General features: G+C 46.4%; 1 protein-coding gene across 2 annotated transcripts in view; it reads left to right on the top strand.

The window, feature by feature from the left end:
• The first annotated feature begins 7,527 nt into the window (after positions 1-7,527).
• Positions 7,528-23,684, top strand: part of SMIM14 (small integral membrane protein 14) — a 62,271-nt gene continuing 46,114 nt past the window's right edge. For both annotated transcript variants that reach the window (XM_045017939.1, XM_045017938.1), the window contains exon 1: positions 7,528-7,896. The gene's annotated coding sequence lies outside the window, so the exon portion shown is untranslated. The remainder of the gene's footprint in view (positions 7,897-23,684) is intronic.

Raw genomic sequence — 23,684 nt, forward strand, 5'->3', positions numbered from 1 at the left:
GGGCCCTGGCTGTGCTGCAGGAATGCCACAGATCAGACACTTGCTCAGGCTCTGGGCACACCCTCTCAGGCTCTAGGTGGCAGGACCCTTCCCAGTGTCAGCCCCCCTGTTGGGGTTATGATCCCTGCCCCCCAAGTCTGGCCTGCCAGGCCTTTTGGCTGGAAGCATCTCCCTGCATTGGGCCCTCTGCCCAGGGTTCCCCTCACTCTTCCCAGCTGCTCACTGCTCCGGTTCCAGCCCCTGGCTGCTCCTCTGGCCAGCGCAGCTCTGCTCCCCAGCCCAGCTCAGGCTCCTGATCTCTCCTTAGCTTGGCCCTGTTCTGGCCCAGGCAGTTCCAACTCACATGGAGAATGGGACCCCTGGAGTTCTGACTTCCTCATTAGCCTGCCTGCCGTGTCAATCACTGGGAGCTAGCCAACCAAAAACCCCCACTAAGTTTTAATAAGGGACCAACAGTCCCCTTACAAATAAATATTAGATCTATCTATAGTGCTGTGATAGCTGAGCTCCTGATCAAGACTGAAAAAGTCTGAAATTTTTTAAATTTTCAAGTTTCTTATAATTGTCATGCAAATAAATGATTTAAGATTTCAGTTATAGTTGGCTGTATAATTACAATACTCTTTTCTAACATTCAATATTTTCTGTTGAAATAGTATTTGTTTTTGCTCAGTAAGAATTTTCCTATGATCATACTGCAAAGCCAACAATAACTTAACTTCTGATGTTTTGTTTACTCAGTTATTTATATATGCATAATGCCTGTTGTATTCATTTAGATGTAATATGTGCCAATAGTGTTAACACAACCCATCACTGTCCAACATTAAACAGTGTTAAATAAGATCCTGAGTTTGTTATACAGAGACCTCAGCCTGCTCAGTACCATGGTGCAAACACCATTAAAAATCCATTTAACATTTATTAAAAAATACAGACTCTCCCGTTCCAGAATGCCTTGTGTAAGTCAAAATTTGCATAAGTCGGGAAGGTATACCCGACAATTACGTGCAAAAAAAAAAAAAAAGCTTCCTGAACTTTTTCCGTAAGTGCGGATTTGTGTAAGTCGGGTTTGCGTAACCCAGGGAGCGTCTGTACAGAAAAGGAAAGAGTTAAAGCATTTATAATCTAAAATATTAAGGCTTTCATGTTAACACATTCTCTTTTCCTTTAGCTGAAGAGAGCTTTTTAAGAAAAAAAATTTTTTTTGACAGTCTTTTAGATGGCACTAAAGGGAGTAACTGTCCTTTTGGGTGAAAGAAAGGACGTTCTTTGATATGGGCTAGAGCTGCTGCTGCTGTTAAAGTCCAACCCTGTTTAATCCCAGATGGTGTTTGGGATTCAGCTGGAGCACCTGTACAGGTGGTGAAGTCATCTGGGTCCCTCTCAGGCCCAGTCTCTCAGACATCTCTCAGGATGATGAAGGCCCTGGTTCTCAGGGGACAGTGGGGTGGCAGCCACAGCCATGATGGTGAAGTTTGGTCCAATAGCCAATTTTTCTCCTCAAAGTCTTTTTCTTTAATGACCCTGTTACAGGGCTCAACATCCACCACTGGATTGGTGCCTCCTCCTGGTACTCTGAGGATTAGCTCAAGGCCGATACCCCCTCCCTTCCAATCCACAGTTTTCACACTGTCACTCTGTCTCCATTGTTCTCCTGAAGCCTCAGAAATCACAGCATCCTCTTCGTGACTCAGCCCTCCAGCCATGTCACTATCTGTGTTCCCCTCTTCGTGAGGAGTTTAGCTACTCAATAGTCCTAGGCAGTCCTCTTGCTCACTACTTCAGTGCCTCTTGCCTGGTAGGGAAACCCAGGCCTGCCCTATTCTCATGGTTCTAGCCCAGAGACCCTCAGCTCAGCAGTCTGGGACTTCTTTCTCTGGCCTCACTGCCTGAGCTTCTTCCTACTGCTAGGTCCCTTTTTCTTCCTGGGCCTACCAATTCTCCAAAGCCTCCTCTCTCTTTTAGGGTTGCCAGGTGTCCAGTTTTCAACTGGAATGCACAACACAGCTGACCGGGCCACTAAAAGTCCAGCTAGTGCAGAGCTAGCAGGTTCTGTGCCCAGCTCTGTGTGGCTCCCGGGAAGCAGCTGGCATGTCCCTCTGGTTGCTAGGTTTAGGGGCAGCCAGGGCAGTTCTGCGCGCTGCCCCTGCCTGCAGGCACCGCTCCAAGTACCGATTCAGCAGCTCCTATTGGCCAGGAACCATGGCCAATGGGAGCTGCCCCTCTGCCTATGAGCCACAGGGACATGTCACCACTTCCTGAGAGCTGTGTGGCCTTCCCCATCCCCGAGAAATGCCAGGGCCTCCTGAGATCAGCGCCACCCGGAGCCTGCACCCCAAACCCCCTCCTAAACCCCAACCCCTGACCTAGCTCAGAACCCTCTCTCGCACCCAAACTTCCTCCCAGAGCCCGCACCCCAAACCCCAGCCCTGGGCCCCCTCCCCTTCGCCAAACCCCTCAGCCGCAGCCCGGAGACCCCTCCTGAACTCCAGACCTCTCGTCCCCGGCCCTATCCCAAAGCCTGCACCCCCCCCCCCAGCCAGAGCCCTCACCCCCTCTGCATCCCACCCCCTACCCTAGCCCGGTGCTCCCTCCCACACTCCAAACCCCTTGGCCTCAACTCGGAGACCCCTCCTGCTCCCCAAACTCCTAATCCCCAGCCCCATCCCAAAGTCCATCCTTCCAGCTCGAACCTTCACCCTGCCCCCCCACATCCCAACCCCCTGCCCCGTACTGCCTCCCACACTCCAAAGCTCATGCCCCAGCTTGGAACCCCCTTCCACACCCAAACTACCTCCCAGAGCCCACACCCCAACGCCCTGCCCTATCCCTGAGTGTCCCTCCTATATTCCAAACCCCTCAGCCACAGCCCAGAGACCCCTCCTGCTCCCTAAACTCCTAATCCCCAGCCCCACCCCAAAGCCCACACCCCTAGCCGGAGCCCTCACCACCCTCATACCCCAACCCCCTGCTCCAGCCCAGTGAAAATGAGCAAGGGTGGGGGAGAGCAAGCAATGGAAGGAGGGAGTGAGCAGGCTAGGGGGTGGGGCCTCAGAGAAGGGCAGGACCTCAGGGAACGGGTGGGGCAGAGTAAATTGTTCCATTTTCTTCTATTAGAAAGCTGGCAACCCTACCCTCTTCCCAGGAAGTGACTTCAATTTCTGCTCACTCCCCTGTCTCCTGGGAGTGTCTGCCTTTTCCCAGCAGCCTCTTCTCTTTCAACTCCTGGGCTTTATAGGCCCCACCTATTCCTGTCTAGCTGAGCCTCCTTAATCAGCTACCTAATGGGTTAATTAGCTCATCTGGCCTGCATTCAAACCTGCAGGGTGAGTGTGGGGTAGTCACCCCATCACAGACCCATGAAGGGAATGGTGGTTGGAATAGTCCATCCCCTCATTATTTTGTCTGCCAATTAGGCCTAGCTTCTGACACCAATTTTGGTTTGGTAATTTCTGGTTCCACATTTTTCTTGTTTACCAAGCATGAGCTTAACACAGTCTTTGAGTTTTATCAGTAGGCCGTTTTGTTTGGACTAATTCAGTTTTTGTGTCTCCCTTTCGTACCTTTTTCCATCAACATTTGTTGTTATAGGTTATTGTGACATCTTATGAATAAGGCTGTGAGTCTTTCACAGAGGTCATGGATTCCGGGACCTCTGTGACTTCTGCAGCAGCTGGTGCGGCTGACCCCAGGGCCACCGGAGCTCGGACAGCCCCAGGCAGCTGGTCCCAGGTGCCGCCCTGGAGCAACAGCCAAGGAGCGGAAATGGTGGGGCCCCAGGCTGCCCCCTGCCTGGAGCAGCGGTGGGGTGCCACCCCTGCTCAGAGGAGCAGTGGCGGCAGGGTCCCAGGCCGTTCCCCCCGACCCGGAGCAGCAGTGGTGGTGGGGTGCTGCCCTCTGCCCAGAACAGCAGCGGCTGCAGGGCCCCAGTCTGGAGCAAGAGCAGCAGCAACGGGACCCCAGGCTGCCCACCCCCCAGCAGCAGGATTGGCAGGGCCCCAGAGCATCCCCCCAGCAGTGGAGAGGCTCCACAGTTTCCCCCACCCCCCGATTTAGTTACGGTGGTTTTAGTAAAAGTCATGGACAGGTTACAGGCAGTGTCTCTGTTTATTGCCTGTGACCTGTCCATGACTTTTACTAAAAATACCCAAGACTAAATCATAGCTTTTTACGGAACTTATAAATTATGGTAAATTTGTAGGCCCAATTGTTGCAACAGGCCTGTTATACTTACTGGATAGCTCATATTTTTGAGTTTATTTACTTCAGCTTGGTATCAGTGTCACTGTGGTGGGGAGGAAAGGTCTGTCGTATTCAGTACACAATGTTAGTTACTCCTGGGGGAATTTTGCGCCACTGTGTGTGTGCATAATTAATGAGCTGTGCATACTTTTAATTTTTTGTGCAGAAAAAGCTTCTGCTGAAAAGTTGCTGCAGTGCTGTCTTTTGCCCACCAGAGGGCGATGTGTCACTAGAACACAACATAAGAACGGCCTAGGGAGTCAGACCAAAGGTCCATCCAGCCCAGTATCCTGTCTACCGACAGTGGGCAATGCCAGGTGCCCCAGAGGGAGTGAACCTAACAGGCAGTGATCAAGTGATCTCTCTCCTGCCATCCATCTCCATCCTCTGACAAACAGAGGCTAGGGACACCATTCCTTACCCATCCTGGCTAATAGCCATTTATGGACTTAACCTCCATGAATTTATCCAGTTCTCTTTTAAACGCTGTTATAGTCCTAGCCTTCACAACCTCCTCAGGTAAGGAGTTCCACAGCAGCAGCTCCCAGCAGAAAATCTCTTCTGTAGTTCTTCCTTGTGCCCACCAGAGGGTGCTGTGGCAATAGAACACAGTAGCTGCTCCCAGCCAGCTAGGGAAGAGAAAAAGCCTTCTCCACAGTGACTGTCAGGCCAGGTCAGGAGACAAGGACTATGAGGAGACAGACAGTGTGGGGTGCTGGGGATGGGGGGGGTAAGATGGGCTCATAAGGGCTAGTGGGGGAGGACAGACTGGGGAAGGGACTGAATAGGAGTGGATGGGCAGGGCCACATTGTGATGGGAGAGGGGTTGTAGGGCCACATATGGACAGGGTGGATGAGTGGGGATACAGAAACACATGGGGATGGGAGGGGGTGCAGGGCCACAAGAGGAAGGGGGAGTGGGTGTCTGAGTGGGGGTGGAGGGATACTTGTGCCTGACTGAATGGGAGAGGCTAGGGGTCAGCCAGGGTCTGCATGGGGGAAGCTCCCAAACAGTCCCTCCTCACCCCCCCAAAAAAACCTGTTCCATACTTTTCCCACCCATACCCAACAACCCTCCAAATTCACACTCAGGCTTCTTCCCAGCAATTATTTCCCTCTCCCTCAGCTCCTCCGTTACCCATAACTCCCCCTAGCCTTTGCACTGCTTCTGGGGGTGCAGGAAATACATTTCTGTATTGTAGTTTAAATTAATTATTACTCAGAGAGCTGTATTAACATGCCTACTAAGGAATCTATTTGTCAAAAAACATTTTCCGAATCTTTTTTGTTGTCTGTATTCTTCCAGACATATTTGTTGATAGGTATTTTGAAATAAATTACCAACAATAATTGAAACTGGTGTGATTATATTGTGTTATTTTGACAAATAAAATATGCAGAATTTTGCAGAATTTTAAAATATTGTGTGCAGAATTTTTAATTTTTGTTGCAGAATTTTTAATTTTTGGTGCAGTAATCCCCCCAGCAGTACTAGTTAATGATTGGGCTGTCTGTCAGGCAGCAGTCTATTGTCTCCAGAGGGCTGAAAGGAGTGGGTCATCTGTGGCTTCTCCACCCTCTTTCACTTCAGTGTTGCTAAACTCACACATTTGGGGGGGAGATACACTTTTATATGCAGCACAAGCTTTGTGATTAATAAGACCCCAAGCAAGAGTGAAGACACAGGTTGCTGGGATGGAAATATGAATTCTCCACTAGTTCTCAGTGTGTGTGTGGGAGTCGCTCTGTGTAATCAATTACTGTATGCCTCTTCCTCTGGTTCCATTTATGAAAAGGGGCATCAAGCCATGAATTGCTTAGCCTATGCTAGATCCTGAAAATTGAGAGGCCCTAAAGTAGATGCTTTCCTTCTGTGTATCTCTAACTGTACACATACAGGGGATTTAAGGGCAGTGCTCTGCTTGAAAATTATATCACTTTGCACCCCTGGGATATGTAAATATTTTGAGCCAGATTCACTAGTATGCACTGTGATGCAAAGCAGCTCCAGTGATGCAAAGAATTTAGATACTGGCATAGACAGTACACTTATAAAGTTTGCAGATGATACCAAGCTGGGAGAGGTTGCGAGTGCTTTGGAAGATAGGATTAAAATTCAAAATGATCTGGACAAACTGGAGAAATGGTCTGAAGAAAATAGGATGAAATTCAATAAGGACAAATGCAAAGTACTCCACGTAGGAAGGAACAATCATTTGCACACATACAAAATGGGAATTGACTGCCTAGGAAGGAGTACTGCGGAAAGGAATCTGGGGGTCATAGTGGATCACAAGCTAAATCTGAGTCAACAGTGTAACACTGTTGCAAAAAAAGCAAACATCATTCTGGGATGTATTAGCAGGAGTATTGTAAGCAAGACACGAGAAGTAATTCTTCCGCTCTACTCCGCACTGATTAGGCCTCAACTGGAGTACTATCACCAGTTCTGGATGCCACATTTCAGGAAAGATGTGGACAAATTGGAGAAAGTCCATAGAAGAGCAACAAAAATGATTAAAGGTGTAGAAAACATGACATATGAGGGAAGATTGAAGAAATTGGGTTTGTTTAGTCTGGAGAAGAGAAGACTGAGAGGGGACATAACAGTTTTCAAGTACATAAAAGGTTGTTACAAGGAGGAGGGAGAAAAATTGTTCTTCTTAATCTCTGAGGATAGGACAAGAAGCAATGGGCTTCAATTCCAGCAAGGGCGGTTTAGGTTGGATATTAGGAAAAACTTCCTGTCAGAGTAATTAAGCACTGGAATAAATTGCCTAGGGTGGTTGTGGAATCTCCATCATTGGGGATTTTTAAGAGCAAGTTGGACAAACACCTGTCAGGGATGGTCTAAATAATACTTAGTCCTGCCTTGAGTGCAGGGGACTGGACTATATGATCTCTTGAGGTCCCTTCCAGTTCTATGATTCTATGAGGCATAAACCCAGTTTAATTGGTCAGTTAAATTTAAATGGGGATTATATATATATATATATATTTATATATATATATATATGGCCCTTTGATAGGTCATATATAAAAATGTTACATGGTATGCCTGACACTGGGCAGGTAACATTCACAATCCATGATTTCAGATTATTGGTGTAGGCAGTTTTTGGCAATGTAAATACAATTAGATGCTGTGTGTCACGTTGTGGTGAATTAAACGATTGGGGTGGGGGGATTTCTTACCCCAGTGTCGTTTAGTGCCTCTCAGGAGATCCAGCTGTGTGTTTTAAATAAAACCTTCATAGCCCCACTCACCAGCCGTCTGTTTGTGCGTGTGGAAATCTCCCTGGTCTCACGATGGCCTGAGACACGAGCCCCACACCAGTGAAGGATGCTGTATCTGGCGCCGCTGCATCCTGGCTTTGCCTGCATGCTGGGGACACCCCCCGTCCGCAAGCAGTGGGCAGTGCCAGGCGCTTCGCACCGCCCAGTGAGACGTGAGAGCAAAGAGAGGGAGGCCGGGAAAGCTCTTCCCAGCTCTGAGCCGGCAGATCCGGGTCTCGTGGTCTAGACTGACGTGGTCAATCGAATCAAAACAGAAGGGGAAAGGTTCCTGGGGCTGAGCCGCGGCTGCTTCTGCTGGTCGAGCAGCCGGAGCGAGAAGACGGCAGCAGACACGGCACCAGACTCCAGGGCTAGGTGAGTGTTTGCCTCCCCCTGCACCGTGTCTGCAGGTTTGATCTGTTTCCACATTCACGGTAGGGTTTGGGGGGGACGAGGGGAGAGGGGCGCAGGGACACTGCCCCTTCCAGCTGGGTTGCTGTGCAGAGCCAGATTCTATCAAAAAAGTTTCAGAGGAACCCCTCCCTTCAACCCTTATTTACTCTGAGATCTGAGAGACTGGAAAAGCCTTTCGGGGGAAAGGGTAAAAACTAGTCTGAAAACTAGACTGGACAATAACAACACTGCACTTACAATAGCAACGTTGCACTGACCCCAAGGCCATGGGTTAGTTGGATCCGGTGAGGCTTTGTGAGCTCTCCTTTAAATTTGATCTGTGATTTAAAGCCTGTTGAAGTACAAAAAATCTCTTGACTTCTCTTACACAGACATGTATAGGTGTCAAGAAAAGATGCACTGCTAACTGTCTGGGAGATCTTGTTTTTTGTGGGGAGAAAAACCTAGTGAAACATGTCTACACATTATATTTGGGAATGTAATTTAATTATTTTTTTGACATGCAAAGTTGTTAATATCTCTCAGGCAGTGCATGACACAGTCTGGGTTCAAATAATGTTTTGTTAGCTAAATCAGTTTTGTATTCACTCTTTGGCAATGTAACTAGTGAAATTTTGGGTGATTTTTTTTTTTAAAAATATGTTATTGGTGGACAGATGTAGGTATGAGCTATTATACTTTCTGAAAGAGCACACACTACTAAGTGGGAGAAATTAGACTATATTTTGCGAGCCATATTGGCAAAAAGATATAGTGTTTATATTGTCAATCAGTTTGTATAGGTGTTTGGAATATTTGATTCTGCTCAGTGCTTATTCACAGTGCTATAGTGGCATGTGTTTATAGAATATTATACTAAAGTAGGAACCTATTTCAGAATGCATGGGTACCATATATGATTATTTGTATATTCATAACCATTATGAGGTCAAATTCTTAGCGAGGTGCTGACCTGAAACTCGCCCAGTGACTTCAGTAGGAGTTCTGAGGGCTTAGTAGGTGCTCAGCACCTCTCTAGATTCAGGGCCGCCCAGAAGATTCAGAGGGCCTGGGGCAAAGCGGGGGAGCTGCAGCGCTTGTACTCACCTGGCGGCGGTCCTGGTCTTTGGCGGCATTTTGGCGGCGGGGGGCCCTTCAGTCGCTCCGTGTTTTTGGCAGCACTGAAGGGCCCCCCACAGCTGAAATGCTGCCAAAGACTCGAACCGCTGCCGGGCCAGGGCTTGTGGGGCCCAGGGCCTGGGGCAAATTGCCCCCACTTGCCCCCCCTCCCTCGGGCACCCCTGTCTAGATTTGATTCTGTGCCTCAGATTTTAAGTGCCTCAGATTTTGGATATTTAATTTGAGTTACTGAACATTGGCAGCCATTTTTTTTTAAATATTGTCTTTAATGCATGTTGTGATCACTGATGAAGGTCCCAGTCTTGCAAGGAGGAACAAGCACTGGTGGGTTGCCCCCTTCTAAGAGCTCTCTGCCAGAATGGGGCCTTACTGACCTTGATCTTTTCTATAAACAGTGCTTCCCAAAAGCAGATCTCATTTGAAAGACCTCAAAATAAAAAAACAAAACTAATTTTGATTCCTTGTTACATACAGTTACAGGAAATAAATCCTAGATAATCCCACTGAATTCTCCATATTCTTCTGACCTGTTCAGGTTCAAGAAATCTGCCTAATTATTATTACTGACCATCAATTTAAAGTTTGACCTTGTATATTCATGACAATCTTAAGAATGTGTTCTGAATAGTGAAAGCAAATGACAACAGAGAGAGTGTATACATTTTAATGGTTAGAGCAATGAGTTAAATCCTGATTGCCATTCCTTCCCATGCCACTGCTGACTTGGGAAAGTCAGTTAAAGGCTTTGGTTTTTATTTTCTCCTTAGGCAATATATGGGAATAACAATTCTTTGCCCACTTCAAAGTGGTGGTGTGTGGATCAATTGATATTTCTGAGGAGATTGAAGATCCTTGTATGAAAGGTGCTACAGAATTGCAAAGTAGTAAATACTAGAATTGTTATTGGTCTCCTTACAGATCAGATCAGCTTTGCTTAATTGCTAGTGCACTTCACAGATCCACTGGTCATTCTTTGGCCCTCTCTTGGAGCATGAACGACAAAACCCTACCACAAATTTGAGAGTAGTAGTAGCCACTGAGTGGCTGTAGTGTTTTTCTGTGGCCTAAGTGGCTCATTTCTCCTATTCCTGATTCACATAGAAATAAATATAATGAACATGATTCTATCTAGTTTCTTATACTGCACTCATCACCATGGTTTTAGAACACCTGTCCCATCTTTATCTCCTCTGAGTTCCCAGCACACAGCCCAGTAATTTGCTATATGTGCTGAGACCGGTATTAGATCCTGAATCTGAACAAAAATCATCATGATAAGAATTACTGATGGCATACATTGTTATTAAAGATGTTGTCAGCATAAATGGCATTATGCAGTGCAGTTTAGGATTTATTCATCATTTTATAACTGGAGAGGTAAGGTATGTCTTTATAAGGTGGAGTTCTGAGTTTGGAGAAAGTTATCTTTTCACTTCTTGTTTGGCGGTTTCTCATTTCCTCCTTTCATATATTTAGACTTGAGAAGTACTGATGTGTGGGATTTATTTGCATAACTGACTTGTCAAAAAAAAACCTGATAGTCATGCGTCAGAGTATATTGTAGCTGATATTTTAGGTACTAAACTACCTTCTTAAATGTCCAGTCTTGCTCCTGCTGAAGTCCATGGCAGCAGAATTGATCGCTAATTTTGTACATTGAGAGTCTCAGTAGAGCCTCAAACCAGAATAGAAAAAGTGGCATGACCATATCTCTGAATGTGACTGAATTTGATGGAGGACACTGATATTTGTTTGGCAATACAAAATATCACAATCTTATTTCTGTGTTTTTTACATTGATCTAATCATTCTTAACAGTAAATGCAAAAAATATTTTAACAGACTATACATGGAGAAATGTATATCCCAAATATATCTTCAACCCACATTCTAGAGCAAATCAGAGCAAACTGAACATGATTTGCATACACTTAACTCTCAGATAAACCAAAGAATGCATTTCATTCAAACTTTGTAGTCTGCATATTCCATTTCTTAATATTTTCTTTATAAAGCTTTTTTTGCTTTCATGGACAGTTCTTGCATTCTAGTTGTTAATATAGAACCCAATTTTGTAAGGTGCTGTATGCCTCCTGGGAGGTCCTGAGTGCTCTCAAATCCCAGGTCAAATAGTAGTTGAGGGTACTCAGTACCTTGCAGGATCTGGCTCGTAGAGTCAATTCCTCCAGTCCCTTTTCAAGTAAGAATTGGATTAACTTCAGCAGCATGGTTCCCTTCAACCTCTAGTGTCTAGGTTCCCTTCATTGGCAGCTGCCTCATGAAATTTCCCTGGAAGGGATTCCTCATAATGTAAGGCAGGGGTAATCAATTAGTTTTGCTAAGGTCCAAATTTCTTGGTCAAGCTCCAGACTCCAGAGAAAATAATGGCAATAACAACAAGTAAATAAAAATTTCTGAGTCCGTTCAAAAGTAACTGGTGGTCTGGATTTGCCCCGTGGGCCGCCTATTGGCTACCCCTGCTGTAAGGGATCCACGCTCAGGAGCTTATACAGCCTCAGCTTGTATTAACTCCTTAGTGAATTCCCCATGGGATTTGATAGAGGTAGAGGGCAGGTTTATGTTTTGTGCCTTGGTCCTTCTATACTAACATTTCTCAAATGAGGCCACCATGGTCACATGCAGCCACCAGAGGCTTTTCTTGTAGCCACAGCCACCTGGGTGGTGATTAGTCTGCAAGTACAGGTTGGGACCTGCCCCGTCTGGAGCCACAAACACCAGAGGAGCAGACAGCTGGTGTCAGTTCTCCACCTTCCCATGGGCAGTGGGGCTCAGGCTTCTGGCTTCAGCCCTGGGGTGGCAGGCAGCAAGCTTTGGCCATGTGGTGGCAGGCTCACCCTCCCCAGCTTCAGGCTCACCCCCCGCCCATCGCCTCTGGCCCCTGCTGCCTCCCCCGGCCCATGACCCATCTACCCCATCACCCCTGGCCCCCAATGCCTCCCTACCCACCTCCCAATCCAAGGCGTAATTTGTTCCCCAGCTTGCCAGGGCTGAGTAAGTCTGCTGTGAAAAGTGATATTTATATGTTTGTTAATATTACTTTTCACTTCCTCCCAGCTAGCTAACAAGTCTGCTGCTGGGAAAAGTGATATTAACATACAAATATCACTTTTCAGGGAAGCAGACTTACTAGCTAGCAAATCTATTAAAAAACAAACAGAAACCAAAAAGCAAAAGGAACAACAACAAAAAAGACAAGAACATGCAAAACACCTTATTTATGTTTCTAATCTGTTTAGGTCCAGTAAAGAATAGAGGCAACTGTACATTGTTGTTATTATTGAGTCTGCACAAAAAAACCTCTACATCAATAAATTACAATGATTTGGACAGGTATATGTGCATATTTTTGTTTTTCCTAAAGTTAATTAAGTTTTTTTTGGAAAAATTGTCATACTGGCCACCAGCAAGAGTTGGTGGCAGCACTTTGAGGCCACCAAAAATCTGTTGTTTGAACCCCCTGTCTATACCATACCCATTCATTCAGGATCCTTAGCAGTACAGAGGGGCCACCTGGGACAAAAGAGAGTGGTGCTCTGGAGGTTAATGATCTTGCCTTTCATGTAAGTTAAGAGATCCTCACACAGCTTCCCCTCCAAATGTTGTTCCTGAGCAAGACGATTAGGGTGTTATAAATTTGCATGGATGCTGCACAGACTTCAGTTAAAATAGCTACCTTATATTTTAAAGGTAATGAGACACATTCATATAACTCGGTTGAAGTAAATGGAGTTACACCAGGGATGAACTTGGTACTGAGTCCAGTCTTGATTCTGGGGCTGCAACAGATGTACACTCATTAAAACTGACTGTCTTGCATCAGAGTAAATGCAGTTTAATTCTTACTACAGCTGACACAATTGTCTGATCCAAAGCATTTAACATCTTAAAAGAGAAAAATCCATGCTAGAAAAGAATAAAGCATCCGTTTAAAGATATAGGGCCAATTTCTGTCTTGATATAAGCGGGTTTAACTCCATTAATTTCCACTGACTACTCTCAAACATCTGGTGACCTCTCTGGCACAAACACAGTCTTTTTGGTATAATCCATCAAGTCAATTTGCATCTTTCTTATTGGTCTGTCATAAAAGCTTTATTTTTAGTAGGACAGTATTTTTAGAAAACTTGAAATATTTGATCTCTGCATTTCATATTAGAAAGCCTAGTTAGAAAAAGAACAGTCCAGTCATATGAAGATGTGATATCTCTAAAGACAGCAGTTAGCTGTTTAAATAGTAAAAACTAAATAAAACATGCATCCTTGTACCTGCCAAACCTTGCTCACATGAATAGGCCTTACTTACCCAATGGAAGCCCATTATAATTGTTGGCGTTCGCTCAGCACCCTTAATAGTCAGGCAACTTATTTAGATGCCTAAATATGAAATTAGGCACCTGTTACACTAATAAAATAATACCAACAGGATCTTATAAGAGGGATGAGGCAAAATGCCAGGTTTATTTTAAATACAGAGAGAGAGCGAGAAATCAGGATATGCAATTCAATATTATTTCACTACCATTCCTTATTCATTCACACACTCATTCATAGAAGTTCTGCAGAGTTGTTATAGTTACCAGCCTAGAGGTTGCTCGTGGCAGAGTATTGGCCAGGTAGCCTGCACACAAGGGTGGAGCTGAGTCCTTCTCAGACGAGCATCCGATGCTCCTGGAGGGTGGTTGCATAACCAGACTCGAAGTCCCTGAGGTTTTGGTTCTGCTCTTATAGGATTTTGTCTTTGTACAAGTCTATGGGAATTGCTTCATCATGCTGATGTTTGTTTGAAGTGATTATCTATCAGCAGGTGGCACATCCCTGACAGCTGAGTGTTATCTTGTTCTTCGGAGTCTTGGGGGGGGTGGGGGGGGCACTTGGGTGACCTGCAGGGTCACCCGGTTATCTCCGTGCTACGCATTCTTTGGCCATGGGAGATCACAGTTATAACTCTTAGGCTGGCACCTTTGATTTGCTAATTATTTATTTGCATCACACACATTAATTCACATTCATCCTTTTATCTTTAAGTCACATCTTACACTTTTGTTTTACTACCTCCTCTTCCTTGACATCCTTATTTCTCTGGAGGAAAAAAACCAGATCAAAATATTCCAGAGAATTTCAGCATACTTGTGTGCTTGTACGGGCTGGAGTGGGGCTAAGGAGTCAGTGTGTGTTTGCACAGTTTAGAGGATTTATTATGTATTTTATTAACCTAGATAATTGTTCAAGTATTGAACAAATCTCTTTCTATTAGCAGGCTATATAGCATATTGTTTAGGGCATTAGAACTACAGAATCTGGAGTTGCTGATTCAAGACAAAAGAAAAACTTTACTTTATTTATTTCAAAACTATTTATTCAGTGGAGGAGTAAATAATGGCATTTGTATGGTTTTTCTGTATTTTTCACTTGGTTCTTTGAGCAAACTAGATATAAGGAAAAAATTTCAAAATGACACTTAAGCTCCTTAGTGCCTAAATCTCCTTTGAAAATAGAACTGAGGCTCCTAAATCATATAGGCATTTTTGAAAATTTTACCCATAGGCCATGTAAAGGACCTAGGAGTTACGGTGGACGAAAAGCTGAATATGAGTCAGTGTGCCCTTGTTGCCAAGAAGGCTAATGGCATTTTGGGTTGTATAAGTAGGGGCATTTCCAGCAGATCGAGGGATGTGATCATTCCCCTCTATTCAGCACTGGTGAGGCCTCATCTGGAGTACTATGTCCAGTTTTGGGCCCCACACTACAAGAAGGATGTGGATAAATTGGAGAGAGTCCAGCGGAGGGCAACAAAAATGATTAGGGGGCTGGAACACATGACTTATAAGGAGAGGCTGAGGGAACTGGGATTGTTTAACCTGCAGAAGAGAAGAATGAGGGAGGATTTGATAGCTGCTTTCAACTACCTGAAAGGGGGTTCCAAAGAGGATGGATCTAGACTGTTCTTAGTGGTAGAAGATGACAGAACAAGGAGTAATGGTCTCAAGTTGCAGAGGGGGAGGTTTAGGTTGGATATTAGGAAAAACTTTTTCACTAGTAGGGTGGTGAAGAACTGGAATGGGTTACCTAGGGAGGTGGTGGAATCTCCTTCCTTAGAGGTTTTTAAGGTCAGGCTTGACAAAGCCCTGGCTGGGATGATTTAGTTGGGTTTGGTCCTGCTTTGAGCAGGGGGTTGGACTAGATGACCTCCTGAGGTCCCTTCCAACCCTGAGATTCTATGTCTGCACTACAAAGTTTTGCAGACAAAAGTTAGGTTGGCCTACTGCCACCACAGTTAGTATATCACTTGTGCACATGGCTACTTTGGCTCCTGGCTTCAGCACAACTTGTATTCACAAGGAGTGCTTGTGTCAATGCACAGTGAAGTGCACCATGGGTAAGTATCCCAGGTGCAGCCCGCTACTGTTCAGTGCAATGTCTTTTGGGTAGTTTTGGCAACACATGGTGAGGCAGAAACAACTCACACAGTGATGACTGGGAGCAAGGGGTCAACTTCCCATAAGACAGTGTTCTCCATCCCATAATGTCATCTCTATCCCATAATTTTCACACTATTTTGACTTTCCCATGAACCTGCCCAGGACTTGTCATTGTGTGCATCTATGACAGAAGCATGGAGCCTGCACAGCTCTGCACTATTGTCATGACCATTGCAAGCAGAGGACACACCTTCCTCCGGTATTTGCAGAGCCTCAAGAAGAAACACAGGGAACATGATGACAATTTCCTGATAGTCACAAATATCAGCGGGGTAGCCGTGTTAGTCTGTATCCACAAAAAACAACGAGGACTCTGGTGGCACCTTAAAGACTAACAGATTTATTCAGGCATAAGCTTTCATGGGTAAAAAACCCACTTCTCTTCCTGATGGTCAGTTTGTTGTGGAACATAGCAAAAACCAATTCAGGGTTGTTGGTATCATTCACGGATTTGCTGCAGAAGGTGGGGCACCACTTCTGGGCCTGACAAACAAGCACTGACTGGATCAAATCATAATGCAGGTTTGGGGTGACAGGCAGAGGATGAAGAACTTTCACATGCACAAGGCCACTTTCCTGGATCTGTGTGCCAAGCTCATCCCAGCCATTCAACACAGGGACACCAAACTGAGAGCTGTACTGACATTGGAGGAGTGAGTAGTGATCACATGTGGAATTTGCAACATTGGATTGTTACCTATCAGTGGGAAGTTTGGAGTGGGAAAATCCACGTGGGGACTGTCATGGAAGCGTGCAGGGCCATTAATCGTCTGTTGCTACGCAGGACTGTGACTCTTGGTAATGTGCAGGACATCATCAATGGCTTTGCAACTATAAGGTTACCAAAATGCAGTTGAGAGAGAGACAGCGCACACATCCTCATTTTGGCCCCAGACCACCTTCCCACACAGACTATATCAATAGAAAGGGCTACTTTTCCACGGTTATGCAAGCGCTGGTGTATCATTGGGGACGCTTCACTGATGTCAATGTTGGCTGGTCAGGGAAAGTGCATGATGCTCACATCTTTAAGAACACAGGACTCTTCAGAAAGCTACAAGCAGGGATCTTCTTTCCTAACTGCTGGATTACCATTGGGCATGTTGAAATGCCAATAGTGGTCTTGGGGGACCCAACCAACCCCTTACTTCCCTGGCTCATGAAGCCATACACTGGCCACATCAATAGCAGCAAGGAAAGATTCAACTACAGGCTCAGTAAGTGCAGAATGACAGTTGAATGTGCTTTTGGTAGATTGAAAGGGCACCAGTGTTATTTACTCAGCAGATTGGACCTCAGTGCAAAAAATATCCCAATGGTTATAGCTGTCTGTTGTGTCCTGCATAGAATTTGTGAAGCAAAGGGGGAAAACTTGTAACAGGGTGGAGAGCGGAGGTGGAGCAGCTATTCAATGAGTTAGCCCTTGTGTCTAACCGTTAAATCAGACAAGCTCAGTGAGGATCTGTGTGTCTTAAAGAGGCTTGAACAAGCACTTTAACAGCAAGCCACAGTAATGTGCTGTGGTGTACTCTGCTCAACCTGGGGTGGCTGTCTGGGGATCTTTAGGAATTGTGTGGTGCTTGCACATCTGTACATCTATCAGTGACAGTGCACCTGTTACTGTGGGAGGATTGCTGTACATTTTTGACGACTACAGTGTTTGGCACTGATCTGAGGGTTGAGTGTACAAAAGTACTACTTTCACTGCCAGCAGTCATTCTACATCTTGTTGTGTAAACTAGTAAAGACGAATTACTTTTAAAACAAAAGCATTTTATTCACTTAGCAACTCCAAAAAAAAACTGAAATAAATTTTAAAAATTCCACTGCGGGGAGCCCCAGGCCCTTTAAATTGCCGCCTGAGCCCTGGTGCCAGAGCCCTGGGGTAGCGGCAACGGGGCTCTGGCGATGATTTAAAGGGCCCGGGGCTCCCAGCCACTGCTACCATAGCAGAGCCCTGGGCCCTTTAAATCTCTGCTGGAGCCCTGAGCCCCGAGGTAGTGGCGGCAGCCAGGAGCCGCTGGGGCCCCGTCGGCGATTTAAGTGGCCTGGGATCTGCTTATAGATGTTGAAGTTTCTACAGCTGGTTTGGAGCTTTGCCTACACAGCCTCTTATTCCCACAGGTCCAGGAGATCCAATATCTCCAGTCTGCTCAAGGCAGGAGTGCGTTTGACACATGTAGCCAACACGACCAGCTTTGCAGTTGCACAAAACAGCAGAGAGCAGATAGAGGTGTGCTCACCAAATTGGATAACCAGGAATTTCCCAAATTTGCAGGAGTTCTAAAGGCAGGGCTTCTGGTCTGCCTGACACCAGGCAGTGGAGCAAATAATTGTGACCAGAGCAGACTACACAGCCACATTAAAGCGCTGCCGCGGCAGTGCTTCAACATTGCTAGTGTTGAATTTACTGTCTTAGGCATTAAATTCCGTGGGAGTTCTCGTCTAAATGACAACTGCGAAATTTGGCCCCACATTTGTTCTCTAAGCCAATCAGAACAGAATAGGTCAATAACTTTACAGTGAACAGCTCCCTGTACTGCTTTTACATCCGTCAGGCAAAATGATTAAATCTGTTTTAGTAATTTGATATAATAGAAATAAAATCAGTGTCCTTAGAACTCTGTCACAGTCTCCTACTTTAGAAATAATTGTTGAAGTGAAGCTGAAACATTTATCTAACAGCAGGAGGATATTATCCTTGCACAATGTTCTAGTCAATTGACATCTTTCATTAATTAGCTTTTATATCAAGAGATATTTCTTACAGAAGAATTCATCTTTTTAACAGAAGGGTGACCAGCTGCTGACAGTTGGATTTTTGCAAATTACTCTATATCAAATGGGCTTTAAAATGTTTAGATTTCTTTCTGAATCATGACTGGATCTGGCTAATTTGCTCCTTTTCAACTATTTTGACCACAAGAAATAAGCCACCTACATGTGAATAAGTAAATAAATTTTAAATATAGAAGTGGTTCTGACTTAGTTTCCTCTGTGAATTCAGTGCTAATGAAAGATGCTAAACTGTTCGCCTTGGAAACTGAAATATTCTCTCTCCACAAAATGGGGACTGCCAATAAGTATACCAATTAGTGATAACTGGAACAATGGTTTGATACAGACACTTGTCCTATAGGGCAGGGGTGGGCAAACTTTGTGGCCTGAGGGCCACATCTGGGTTGGGAAATTGCATGCAGGCCCATGAATGTAGGGCTGGGGCAGGGGGTTGGGGTGCGGGAGGGAGGGGTGCAGGATGGGGTGCAGAGTGTGTGAGGGGACTCAGGGCAGGGGGCTGGGGTGCAGGAGGGGTGCAGGTGTACAAGGGGGCTCAGGGCAGGGGGTTGGGTGCAGGAGGGGTGTGGGGTGCGGCAGGGAGCTTAGGGCAGGGGTTCAGGGTGCAGGAGGGGGATCAGGACAGGGAGTTGGTGCAGGGTTCAGGAGGGGTTCGGGGTAAGCCTGGCGCCGCTTACCTGGAGCAGCTCCGGGGTGGCAGTGGTGCACACTGGGGCCAGGGCAGGCTCCCTGCCTGCCCTAGCCCCACGCCGCTCCTGGAAGCTGCCAGCACAATGTCCCTGCGGCCCCTGGGGGAAGGGGGCAGAGGGCTCTGTGCTCTGCACTCCTCTGCGGGTACCTCTCCCAAAGCTCCCATTGGCCGCGGTTCCCCATTCCCAGCCAATGGGAGCTGCAGGGGGCTGTGGCTGGAGGCGAGGGCAGCACACTTAGCCCTCTGCCTCCCTGCCACTTCTAGCAGTTGTGCGGGGTCTGCAGCGCCATGGGGGTGGCAATCCCACGGGCCAGATCCAAAGCCCTGACAGGCCAGATCCAGCCCATGGGCTGTAGTTTGCCCACCCCTGCTCTAGGGACTGAACTAAGATCTGGTCTACATACAAACTTGTACCATTTAGATATACTGATAAAAACTCCTGTGGGGACGCTCTTTTTTTTCAGTATGAGCGGCTTGTTTGAGTTTATTTTAAATCTGTTCCTACCAACTTACTCTAAACTGAAATTAGCCCTGCTCAAACCAAAATAGGTGTCCACAGAGTCTTTTGACACTGCACTTAAATAACACCTTGAGTTAAACAGATGCAACTTGGCAGGTAGATAAGCTTTAAGACTGTCCCACATCTTGTATAAGATGCCAGACAGCCAACAAATTGAAGAGCTTTCAATTACTACAATCTTGGGACCACACTGAAATCAATGTGAATTTTGCAGATACTGGAATGGGAGGAAGATTGTGACCTGGACATGAGCTGATCCACCATAGAAGTGGAAGATTCCATCTCATTAATTTTCTGAGGCAATCTTGTACCACCCCTTATTTTAAAGTCTATTTTGTAACCCTGTGTAAGGGTCCGGTTGCGGGTCCCCTTTTCCGGTGAGGGGTCGCTCTTCGCCTTCGGGCGCCTGGGATCCAGGCCGCCTCACTACCGGAGGCTTGAGTAGAAGTGCAGCCTATAAAGCCCAAGCCCTAGCTCAGGGCGGGGCAGCAACAAACAGAGGGCTCAGACCCTTAGGCGGGGCTGAGCAGTAGTTCAGTTTATAAGCCCAGGCCCTAGCTCAGGGCGGGGCAGCAACAAACAGAGGGCTCAGACCCTTAGGCGGGGCTGAGCAGTAGTTCAGTTTATAAACCCAGGCCCTAGCTCAGGGCAGGGCAGCAACAAACAGAGGGCTCAGACCCTTAGGCGGGGCTGAGCAGTAGTTCAGTTTATAAGCCCAGGCCCTAGCTCAGGGCGGGGCAGCAACAAACAGAGGGCTCAGACCCTTAGGTGGGGCTGAGCAGTAGTTCAGTTTATAAGCCCAGGCCCTAGCTCAGGGCGGGGCAGCAACAAACAGAGGGCTCAGACCCTTAGACAGGGCTGAGCAGTAGTTCAGTTTATAAGCCCAGGCCCTAGCTCAGGGCGGGGCAGCAACAAACAGAGGGCTCAGACCCTTAGGCAGGGCTGAGCAGCAGTTCAGGTAAGCCTAAGCCTGAGCGCTGGGGTGAGGGGGAGACTGCCACCCGTGAGTGGGGTGGCAGGGGGGGACACAGGCCCACCCACTCCACTGTGTCCCAGCCCGGGGCCCTAACAGCGGCGTGGATCCGCTGTAGTCAGTGGGGATCCTGGCCGCAACACACTGACATAGGCTCAGGGTCAGCGGCAGCCAGACTGGGGTCGGCTATCCCCGGGCCACTTCCACTCTCCCCCTTCACTGGTACCTGTGTCGTTACGGCTTCAGCAGGGGGGGGTCTACCAGCATAGGCTCCTTCTGAGATGGGAGTACCGGTGGGCTCGACTCCTCCTCGGGGTACCGAGCTTGGGGCAGGCTCGGCCTGTCCTCCTCTGGGTACCGGGCTTGGGGTAGGCTCGACCAGGCGTCCTCGGGGCAGGCTTGGTTCGGCAGGAGCTCAGGCACCAGCGTCTGTCTCCTCCCGTGGTCAGGCTCCAACTGAGCGCTGGGCCCGGGCTTTTGTACTTCCTGTCCCGCCCCTTGACTTCCGGGGGGCGGGGACAGGCGGCGGTGGCTCCGCCCACTGAGGCAGCTGGTTTGGCTTATCCCTCTCAGCTGTGCCTGGGAGCCAGGCCGCCTCACTACACCCTGTATTATGTTTCACACTCTTTGTGTCTTCTTGATTTTTTTCCTCTCCTTCTGCTCGGGACTCTTCTCCCTCTCCTTCTGACCTTGTCTACAGTGGACTTTTTGAAATTCTTCCATCATTTGCAGCTCCATTGCACTGGTGCAGTGCTGCTGTAGACTGGTTTCCCTCCATGTGCTGTTCAGAGCAACTGTAAATGACATGGTGGTAAAAATCCTAGTGGCCTGACACGATTCACCATTGCTAGAATAACTGGAGATGCACTGGTGCTAGAGAAACCATGGGAGAGCATCAGAAAATCCTCAGTGTAGTTACAGCTTCTGTGCTCAGAACTTCTTTCTCCACTTAGTATTCCCGCTCCTCAACCTGTCCTTGCTCTGGATCCCCTTCCTTAGCCAATGCATATCCCTGAGGTACCTCCAGTACTCCTTCATTGGCTGTATCAGCCCTTTTTTTGTATTTCTTTCTGTTCTTATTCTTGTTTCTTCTTCTTAAATGGTTATCTAAAGTGAATTTGGTGCTTGTGAGAGGTGCTAGATGTACAATCCTGGAAAATGAAGTCCTAATTTACTTACAGATAAAGGGCTTCACAGACAGCAACAGTGCAAGCTTCCTCTTCAGTGACCCCACTCTAGCATGCCTCAAGCCTGACATAGTTCGGAGTAGTTCACTCCCCAAGCCTATTGTATCCTTGGCCTCTTTGATCAGTGTTTATGGTGTGTGTGTGTGTTTAAGTAGACTCTCCATAAATAAATGAACATCTCAGTTTAATTTGCATTGAAAAGTTCAACTGGGATCTGCTTAATTATCCTGAGTAAAATTTCAGTGCAAAAATAAATTCACCAACTCATCAAACTGCAGAAGGAGTTCCAGGGGACATGTGTAGCTGCTTTCAAGTACAGAAACAGCTTTTTCTCCTTGGAATAATGAAGAAAGAAGCGGGGAAGAATTATTTTAAACTTGTAAAAGTGTTGCTATGGCTGAGAATACCCGCTGGGTCCTGTAGAAGCCACGTAAACCCTTTCTGGGTTGTTGTTTTTTCAGTAGGCAACTAAGTTAAGTGGCTAATTTGAATCTGGGAGGAGCAACAGGAGAAAGCCCTAGCAGGAGCCACATTTGAGCCCTGGCAGCACTCATGATGGCAGCATCCACTTTCACATTTGAGAACAGTGCTACTGCTCTTCCTTTGTAGCCCCGTCAGCCAGTTTTTCTTTTGCCCTAAAAACTCAGCCAGGAGATTGTTAATGTCACCGGTTGAATTTCAAAATAAAGACTGAAACTGCACAGGTAATAGGCCATATGAGGAATGGCCATGAACAGTGCTCTGGAAACCTATGGCTCTCTGTAGGGCACTAAGTCCTGGTTCATTGAAGGTCATTGGGAGTTCTATCACTTGCTTCAGTGGAACCAAAATCAAGCTGCAAGTGGGGAGAGATGCCGAGAGAGAGAATTGCTTTCCAATAGAAAGGGGGTTAAAAAATACCATGGGGAAAAAATGCAATATCTGAGCTTCATATGGTGCAGAGGAATATTTGCTTAAAGTTTGCCCTAGAATATAAAGGGGAACAAATCATGGAAACATTTTAATTGGTTTTAGGTTCAAAGCTTCTTTTTACAAAACCTAAATCTGGACCAAATTTAATCCAAGAATGTCCCTTTGTAAACGACTTCGGCCCTTATAAAGACTTCAGGGCTGGTCTTGCCTGTTCTGGTGCTCGAACCATCTCCGCCAGCTCCTGAATAAGGAGGGCCATGCCATCTCTCCTTGGTTCCTGTGAGATGACATGACTCTGCCCCTACCTTCTGGATCAGTGGTGGGCAACCTACGGCCACTGGGAGCTGTAGGGGACTCTGCCTGCGGACGGTCAATGTCAGCAAAATGTCTCGCATCCCGCAATCAGATTACCCTGATGGGCCGCATGTGGGCCTCAGGTTGACCACCACTGTTCTGGATCATATTTCTAAAATGTATTGGGGATTATGATGTCTCTTGTGATCTATAGTTTTGAACCCCTCTACTGCCTTAGGGATGTGTATTCTCTAGCTCCATTCAGCTATGCTGCCTCCCCCCTCAGCACACTGTCTATTTATCTTTTCTTTCTGCATTATTTATATCCACCTTCTTTTTGTGATGCTTCACGCCTACTCTCTTCTATCCTCAGATCGTCCTTTTGTTACCTTACCCTCTCACTTAGTCACTCCTTTCTTTACTAACCTTTTTTTTTTTTTTTTAAATGTGTATGTTGTCTCTCTGGTACAGCTCTGCTCTTTTACAATTAATCTGTTGGTAGGAAATTTAAAAGCTTTCTGATACACCAGAGAATAGTGATTCAGAGGCCAGGATTCTCATTGAGGTTGTTGCAGGTGAAGTCACCCTGTGGTGGTTTAACACCCTCATCTGATTTCTTGGTTTAGGCTACGTTTAAAAGAATAAAAGTGCCACATAGAAAGAGAGACACTTAAAATAAATTCATTTGTAATTTTTCTGACTATTAACTATGCTCTAGCTCAACCAGAAGTTATGTTCAGGAAACACTTGGTGAAAT

Source organism: Mauremys mutica, chromosome 5 (assembly GCF_020497125.1).
Source record: "Mauremys mutica isolate MM-2020 ecotype Southern chromosome 5, ASM2049712v1, whole genome shotgun sequence".
Lineage (NCBI taxonomy): Eukaryota > Metazoa > Chordata > Testudines > Geoemydidae > Mauremys > Mauremys mutica.